The sequence below is a fragment of the Solanum pennellii genome, chromosome 12, assembly GCF_001406875.1.
Source record: "Solanum pennellii chromosome 12, SPENNV200".
Lineage (NCBI taxonomy): Eukaryota > Viridiplantae > Streptophyta > Magnoliopsida > Solanales > Solanaceae > Solanum > Solanum pennellii.
This window is the reverse complement of record NC_028648.1, coordinates 64,503,099-64,510,831: the sequence shown is the minus strand read 5'-3', so window position 1 is coordinate 64,510,831 and position 7,733 is coordinate 64,503,099. Positions and strand designations below refer to the sequence as shown.

General features: G+C 30.9%; 1 long non-coding RNA gene across 1 annotated transcript; it reads right to left on the bottom strand.

The window, feature by feature from the left end:
• Nucleotides 1-4,702: 4,702 nt before the first annotated feature.
• On the bottom strand, nucleotides 4,703-7,003 carry LOC107005312. Its single transcript, XR_001454859.2, has 2 exons — nucleotides 6,253-7,003; nucleotides 4,703-4,973 (listed from the first exon to the last, which is right to left on the bottom strand). It is a non-coding gene; the product is annotated as an uncharacterized LOC107005312 (long non-coding RNA).
• Between the last annotated feature and the right edge of the window lie 730 nt (nucleotides 7,004-7,733).

The following is a 7,733-nucleotide window of genomic DNA, read 5'->3' as shown; positions in this document are numbered from 1 at the left end:
TGAGCTATTATTCCTAGCTCGGGCTGGATTCTCTTCTTCACGTCTTGATGTCTTTGAAGTTCGGACATGGACCACCGTTCTACTTATTTTAGTTTCTTAGATACTCTTAGACTTAGTAATTTGTGGATAGATGTTCTTGATGTGATGACTTCCAGATTTTGGGGATGATAAGTATTATAATTTAGAAGTTTATTTAATTGATTTCGTTAATGAGTTTTTGGATCTTCCGCATTTTATTTACTATTCAAAATTTATATACCGGTAAATGTTGGGATTTAGATTGTTGGTTCGCTCACCTAGTAGGATAAGTGTGGGTGCCACTCGCGGCTCGTTTTGGGTCGTGACAGAATGTATCTATTTATTATGATATTTAATATGGTGACTTTTGGAGTGATTTCTCACTCTATAAATAGGGTTGTTCATTCACTATTGTATGATATACATATGAGACTTACATACACTTGAATAAGAAGAAAAATTCTCTTCTTCTATCTACTTCTTTAGTCTTCTTCTCTTTATGATTATATTCTTATGATCTTGATTTTATAACAAGTTATCAGCACGAGTCTCTAGCCAATTTGAGAGTGAATTTTAGTTTTTCTTTAACTCATGTTTTGGTTGACCTCGTTATGAGAATCAAGGTATTATTTGCATAAAATCAGGTATGTATTTTCCAAAATATTTTTATGATTTAGAATAAAATAGTATTCAGTCACTAACAATTATCAGGAACCGAAGACATATACTACTATTGGTTGAATATGACATGCTATACAAAACTTCTTGAATGGAAGAAGGTATAAAATTTTAATAGCATGAGTTTGAATATTATTTTGATTGTTTTAAAAGACTCAAAGGGTAAATCATTTTGTACTTCGGTCTATTATACCGTTGGTTAAGGGTAAGACGATGAATTCAAGTTTCATCGCACCAAAAGGGTAAGTCCGGATGCACCATAATGAAAAATATTTGAGGATAAGACGATAGATTCAAGTTTTATCGCACCAAAAGGGTAAGACATCAATTTGAGTTTTGATGCACCGTGATTGGGTTGAAGTCCCATAGAATTATGGCGTAACATGCCTTATATGGGTAAGACATTGAGTTTGAACCAATGCACCATAGTGATGAAATAATGATGACTAAGGTTTTGATGAGAAGCCTTGAAATTCGTCATATTGAACTTGCTCCATTCCTTGAAAAGAATGTGGTAGCAACATATGATAACTTTGAAATTTGATGCTGACTTACTCCATTCTATCACATGAATGTGGTAGCAGTAAATAATTAGTCTAAAAGATGAGAATGATTAACGATATAAAAAAGGGTGTGAAATGACGGAATTATAATAGTCATCGTTGTGGTAATTATAAAAGGAAAAACACTATAAGTTCTTCAAATAGTCCTTCAAAATGTGAAGACAATTTTTATTATCAAAATGGTATGAAAGGTCATTGGGCTTGTGATCTTGTCGACCCAATATTTGATAAGTTTTATAAATCCTCCATCAAAATAAAAGAATATAAAGTGGTGATGCACTTTATTTTTCAAAGTGATGTTGAGGTATATCATGGAAATATGATGAATTTTAAAATCATGACAATGTACTGATAATGCAAATTTATGAAGTACATATAAATGATTAGTCCATTCCTCGAAGAGAATGTGACTTGTGATGAGTATCGTGAATGCTCGACCATTCTATAAGAGAATGGGTCAAAATGTGATAAATTTATTATAGGTTGGATATATGTCACAACTCACCTCTATCGAAGATTTGAAAAAAAAGAAGATATATGCCACATCTCATCTCTACGGGAGGTTTGAGAGAAATAAATAAATTTTATTTGACATGAACGGTCAATGGTCGTGTACGTTTATACGTCATGAATATTATGGTATGTTTGTTATGACTACCGAAAGGGCAAAAAGAAAGAAATAATTCTTGCCTATAAAGGTTGTGGCCATGATCAAATACACTGTGTGACAATACAAATTTGTCATTGGTTGTGTACCTATGGTACAACAAAAGAAAAGCAAGAAACATGTCTTGCTCGTAATAATTTTAACCATGAAAATAATGATATAATTTCTCCTTGAGGAGATGTTCACCATATGGATGGTGTCATTGAATATGTGATAGTACACAAAATTAATTGCAAACTCTAACGAGTTGTGCTATTATCAGAGGAATAATATTGGGGTTGTAGTAAGTCTCAAAAGAATTTTTTTTTTAAGTTACGGATGAATTGAAAAGAAATATTGAGACTATAAATTATGAAAAGATTTGATATCTTTAAATTACTACAATCGAAGAGGGTTATAAATATTATCCATTTTTTCCTCGTGTTTGTTGCACACAAACATGGGCATGCTGATGGAATCACATGCAAAAGTAAACTATAAGTGTACTGAAATAAAGATCAATTGGCATGATCAGTTGACCATTCTGATTTAAATGTGATGCAAATGTAATTGAGAATTCATGTGGATTATATGATGGGGAAATAAAAGTTTCTTCAAGAATTCTCATGTGTTGCTTGTTCTCTTCATAAAATGATCATTCTATCAGTTAAGGTTGGGATTGTAATTCCCTAAAATTTTTGGAACATATAAAAAGGTGAATATGGGCCCAGTCACCTCATGTGGATCATTTGAAACTATATGATCGATGCATCTATGCGATGGTCACATGTGTTTTGTTGTCAACTTACAAATTGGTTTTATAAGGTTGTTTGCTCAATTATTAAATCAAGAGCACAGTTTCAACTATGAAATTATACTGATAATGTTGATTGTTTTAGCAGAAATCGTATACCTCCAATTATAGCTAAACCATGGTTATGAGAACAAAACTTCCAAATGAGATTTGGTATAAGATAAGTAACATATACAATGTACGAAGATTGGAGACATCAACACAAGAAATTAAGTGATGTTTTAATCAGGGGGAGTATAATACGCGTTGCACTCTTTTTTCCTTGACCGAAGTTTTTTTTCACTGGGTTTTCCTGGCAAGGTTTTTAATGGGGCAACAAATAGTGCGTATCAAAAGATATTTGTACTCTTTTTCCTTCACTAGAATTTTTTTCCCACAGGGTTTTTTCTAGTAAGGTTTTAACGAGGCACATTATCTATGGACATCCAAGGGGGAGTGTTATAAATCCATTGAATGAGTAGATAGTCCATAAAGTTGGTACATGAACAACCATCCATATTCACTAGGTTTCATGAACTTTTTTAGATAAGAATGTATCTATTTATTATGATACTTAATATGGTGACTTTTGGAGTGATTTCTCACTCTATAAATAGGTTTGTTCATTCACTATTGTATGATATACATATGAGACTTACATACACTTGAATAAGAAGAAAATTCCTCTTCTTCTATCTACTTCTTTAGTCTTCTTCTCTTTATGATTATATTCTTATGATTTTGATTTTATAACAATAATATAATAATCATACTAATAGTAATACTGATAATAATAATAACAATAACAATAACAATAATAATAATAATAATAATAATAACAACAACAACAACAACAACAATAATGATAATAATCATAATAACAATAACAACAACAACAACAACAACAACAACAATAATAATAATAATAATAATAATAAAGGAAATAATCTAATTTTATTTTTTTTGTATCAAGTTTATTTAAAAAGGCCAAATTCATTATAGCGAAGAACATTGCACACATTCAACAAAAGAAGTGATCTAGTGTTGCATAGTTTTTGTTGTATTTTGATTTTTATGCCTTAGTTCTCTTACATTGTAAGATCTAAGCCTATGTTATGAAGGATTCTATATTGTTTTAGATGTAACCTTTGTAAGTTGAGTGTGAGGTTAAAGTTAGTCAAGTGTGTTTGAAGTCTATATTAACTAGAGGTCGATAATATAGTAAGTGATAGGGTTATTACTGTGTATCTTGTAATAAAGGTGTTACAAGATGCGTAGGATTAAAAGTTTAATCTGTGTGAGTATTGAAGTTTGTATTCACGAGTTTGATATTAGTTGGTGTTTTAACGAAAATATATAATATAGTCAAACTTGAAAAAATGACTAAATTTCGAAAAATTAATTAATTTATGATTTAAGAAAAATCAATTTCCAAATTAACAGAGTCGTCATTTCTGTTTTAACAAAAATATATAATATAGTCAAACTTGAAAAAATGACTAAGTTTCAAAAAATCAATTAAACTTATGATTTAAGAAAAATCGATTTTCGAATTAAAAGAGTCGCCACTTGATTTTTTAAGGAAAAATCAAGAAAACTTATTTTTTTAAGGAAAAATCAAGAAAACTTGATTTTCAATCGATTAAAACAGTAAACCAGTTGAAAATACTTAAGGGGGTTCGAAAATTCATATTTATATTTTAAGAAGGTGTTTAAGGCACCTAAAATATCTGTTCATACGATTTTCCGACAACTAACTTAGTTTGGCTAAAATGTTTAACTTAAGATTAAGATAAAACAATATTTTCTTAGAATTGCTTTTCAAAATGAAAATATTAATTTTAGTATCGAAGTGAAAATTTGTAAAATTTATTTTAAGTTATTTACTTGATTTGATTAAGTCGTTAAAACGAAATAGCATTTTGCGAGGAATTCGAATTTTTAACCCTAAGACTAACGACAAATAATAACAAAACACATAAGCGATAAAGTAAGAGAGAGAGAGAGAGTTAAGTCCACGTCCATTTTCTGTTCACCTGAATCGATATTTAGATCCATTTATTTTTGGGCCAATCTATTTGGTACCTGTCCTAAATTCTAGCAAAATAATAAATACAAAAATGACAAATGCTTATACCCCAAAATCAAAAAAAAAAAAATACAATATTTAAAAAATATAAATTTGGATTCTCCAGCCCAATCTCTCGAATTTTCTCGGCCTGTACATTGCTTTTAATGCTGGCTGACTCGATAGCGGAATTTGGCTTTAATGCAACTCCAAATGCAAAGGTCACATACAAAAGAAACACAATAAGGATTAGAATTTATACTTAAAGGACCGTCCATGAATGGTATAGCAAGATTTGAAACTATACACATGGAAATAAAAAAAGAAAACCACCCATTGGTCATTCAAAAGGAGTAAAATATGCTAAAATTATGCCAAGACTGTATAATATATAGCAATTATGCTCAAACAAACCAAAGTCCCAAAAGCCAAAATCTTCACAAAAGAGAGCAAAGTAGCAATTAAATGCTAAGCCCGAGTATTAGAACTAGTCAAACGATTAACCCACTCCGTCTCAGGTTGAAAATGACACGAAAGAGGAAAGACGAGATTTTGGGAGTTGGGGAGAAAAGTAAATAATTTCAAGACAAAAAGTGACTTAACAAAGATTAAACAATTACTTTGCATAAATAGATTGGTTCAACTCACTCAACATCCAAAGATACAACATGCTTGCTTCAAATTCATATGAATGACAACAACGACAAGACACAAACAAGGAAGGTCACATTTTACCTTAAATTTCCACTTTTAAGTCTACTGGTAAGGTGCAGCAGAAAAATAAAATTTTAAAAATTACATAGCCAAGACATTTTGCTATTTTTAAGAAGCTAAAACTAACAAGTCATCAAAAAATTAATACATATATTTTCCAAACTAAAAAAAAAAAAGAAAAAAAAGAAATCAGGTATAAGAAATATTCCAATTAGCACATGCATTTAAAAAGCAAATAAAGAAGAGCCAATTAATCATAAAAAAAAAAAATCCCAAAGAAACTCTCATGCTTGAGCAACATGTAGTAGTTCAAAACTAGGACAACAACAAACATGTTTAGAATTTAAGGTTCTGCCCCTTTTCTTACTGCGCTGTAAAGGGAAGTTAACAAAACAAACGATATGCTTATTCTATTTAAGAGTCGATCTAACCGGCAAGCTCTTAGATGCATACATACACAAAAAATCCAAGTTAACAAGTTTCTGCTCCTATCTTTGAAAAGGGTCGAAGTATTGCATATCAACATAGAGAAAATCAGATAAAACACATATCTCAAACTAAATGCATCTTGATCATAAAACAAGACTGACGACTTAAGCTTTAAATATTAGATCAAATGGAATAACATATGTATCCTAGAAAAGGGAGGAAGGGGGAAACAACGGACGCAAACTCTCATTTTTACAAAATATAAGCAGAAGCGGACAATAAATGATAAACCGAAACAAAAGGAGAGAGAGAGAGAGAGAGCCAGAATCATAAGGAATTTTACCTTTCCTGGGACGTTGAGTTGCCGGAGACTTCCTTCACAAATTCGCATCTCAAAATGAACCGATGCAAATGGAATGAAAAACGTGGTGTCTCGATCGAAACCAAGACACCCTCTTCTTTCAACGTCTTACTGTATTTCTTAGCTAATATTTTCTTAAGGTTATTCTCGATTTTTCTCTAAGACTTCCGATCAAAAATTTCCAACAAAAGGATTTTCCAAAAATAAAATATTTTTTTTTCTCCCCTTTATACTGAGAAAGATAGAAAGTTATAAAGAGGGAGACTAGGGCAGAAATTATTTTTTCTTGGGGGGAAATCGAATGAGGATTTTGATAAGAAGGGCCCATTTTTGAATTTGACTTCCGAGAATCTTTCACCAGATATCCTTTTTCTGAGATTTTCAACCCATTACGAAAGAGGAATGGGAGACGGACGGTTGGGATTGACTCGAGTGTCCTTGCCGAGCAACGTGACTCGATCTCGAGGTCACGAGGACGAGAGCACGCTGATGCTGTTACTGAGAGTTGAGAGATACATCGTCTATTTGCCCTTTTGTTGTCGCTTGCTGGAGCGAAGAGCGATTTGGGTGTGCTGCGCTATAGAGAAGAAGAAACACATACCATGTTTCTCGGATCTCCCTGGTCGCTCGAATAAGAAGAAAACAGAGTAATTGGATAAAGGGATGGACTAGAAGGTTGGATGGGATTTAGGGAGTAGGCTGGGGCTATTAAAAAACAAAAAAAAAGTTTAAGAGGTGTTTGGATATGTGATGGAATTGTAGAATAATGGCCCAACTTGATTTTGTTCCAAAATTTTCTTTTAAGGAATATGGCTAAAATAAATAAAGTAAGACTAATTAATTTAATTGACTAACGAGTTTTTTAATTTTATCAAAATAAAACAATTAACTCAGAAAAAAATAAAGTATTAATAGATTAATACTAATTAACCAAACATTTAAAATAAAACTAAAATCATTTTGATACAATTTTCAAAAATAAGTTAATTATATAAAAACGTATTTATCATAAAATTTATAAAAGAGTGACAAGACTATAGAAAGCTTTTGAATTTAATAAAGTTAATTATTCCAAACCGTTTAGAATTTTAGGAAACTCAATGATTAATTCGTATTGTGCAGGTCGAAAATTGGGCGTCAACAGCTCGTGGAAATTTGAGAAATCATGTTTAACAGGTCATGATTTTTTTTCCATTGAGCAATGATTTTTCCTCATAAACATCCTTATTCATTACTTTAAGAGTCTAATTGACCATAGATTTCTCATAAAAATTTTTTGGGTAAAACTTGATAAATAGTGTTTATTCATACAATTTGTCATTATTTGACAAATAGTTTTTGACAAATATCACAAATTCCCCAATACTAGTTTTTCTTCTAGTATTTGGATTGGAATCTTTTGAAAATTGTAATTTTACACCAAACTTTTATCTTTTACAAAAACACTCTATATAGTAGTTTTG